The sequence below is a fragment of the Porites lutea genome, chromosome 3 (assembly GCF_958299795.1).
Source record: "Porites lutea chromosome 3, jaPorLute2.1, whole genome shotgun sequence".
In the NCBI taxonomy this organism is placed as follows: domain Eukaryota; kingdom Metazoa; phylum Cnidaria; class Anthozoa; order Scleractinia; family Poritidae; genus Porites; species Porites lutea.
In genome coordinates, this window is record NC_133203.1 from 17,918,660 (window position 1) to 17,919,962 (window position 1,303).

General features: G+C 36.8%; 1 long non-coding RNA gene across 1 annotated transcript in view; it reads right to left on the minus strand.

Moving 5' to 3' along the window:
- Positions 1-640: 640 nt before the first annotated feature.
- LOC140930306 (uncharacterized) overlaps positions 641-1,303 on the minus strand; it is a 1,116-nt gene continuing 453 nt past the window's right edge. Inside the window, exons 2-3 of the long non-coding RNA XR_012164841.1 lie at positions 1,290-1,303; positions 641-734 (exon numbers count right to left, since the gene is read on the minus strand). The exon at positions 1,290-1,303 is cut by the window's right edge and continues 75 nt beyond it. This is a non-coding gene — a long non-coding RNA (uncharacterized lncRNA). The remainder of the gene's footprint in view (positions 735-1,289) is intronic.

The window sequence follows — 1,303 nt, forward strand, 5'->3', positions numbered from 1 at the left end:
CAGAACATAAACAATTGTTGTCACAGCTGCTGCAGCATTCATGTGGAGGATTATTGCTTGGGACATCATCAAAGTCCTTAATAAAGCTTTTCTGACACAACTCCCTGAACGTGCAAATTGCTTGATAGCTTCTTCACAATGGGGGAGCTGATTACCATGGTATAGCACAACATTATGTGCACTGGCACCATCTCTTCCAGCTCTTCCGGCTTCCTGTATGTGGTCCACAACACTTCTTACTGGGCCAATGTGGATGACGTATCTAACATCAGGAAAATTGACTCCCATGCTGAGGGCAGAGGTTGCAATAACAATACGGACTTGTCCCACATTATCTTTAAATGAATGTGAAACCCTAGATTTGTATTTAGGGAGAGTCATGGAATGGTAAATTCCCACCAACCTGTTCTCCGGGATTCTTGGCTTCTCTGCCACATGCGCAGAATCGCCTAACTCAGCTAGCAGGAAACCAAACACTTTTGCAACATCATGCATTGTGGCACAAAAAATTATTGTCTTTGGAGACAATAAGTGTCTTTCTTTGATTATATCTATTAACCATCCAAGGTAACCAAGCTGGTCAGTCTTAGTAGTTTTTATCACAGAGAACCTGATGTTCTCACGGTTCGGACTTATGTTAAGCATCACAGTGTTCTCTCCCGTGGCAAGCTGCTGCATAATTGTGGTTTGCATCAGCTTTGTGGCAGTTCCTGTGATTGCTAATAGGGGTACACCTAGAAAAATAAAAGGAAAACATATCAGAGAAATTAGGCAAATAATGTTTAAATGATTAAAGCACAGACCCAACTTTTATTTCCAGTTAGAATTTATTTTCCGTTGGTTTTGTGTATGGTATGGTATGATAATAAATTTAAAACCAAAAATAGAAATATAATTTAGAAGAAAAATAGAATTTAACTGCAACATATACATGCTTCAAACTTATTTGTTACATAGTATTATGTTAATGTATGCAGAAAAAGGTAAGAATCTTAAGGAAAATCTTACTACATGTTTTAATCAGCATGACTCTACATATTAGGATTGTATCGATAACAAATATTTGTCATGCAATGTAAATCTGGACAACAAGTCAATACAGGATTCAACGTTCATTTGCAAACAACTTACGGAATTTACAACACAGAGGTATACAGATGAAGAGAGGCTGAGCTTCTTAAGTGACAAGCTTTGCATCTTATAGCTTACAAACAATCAAAATCGAAATACGAAAAATTAAACAGTAAAACTTCTAAGTTTGGATAAACAAAAGCATTACTAATACGTACCACTACAAAAGGAT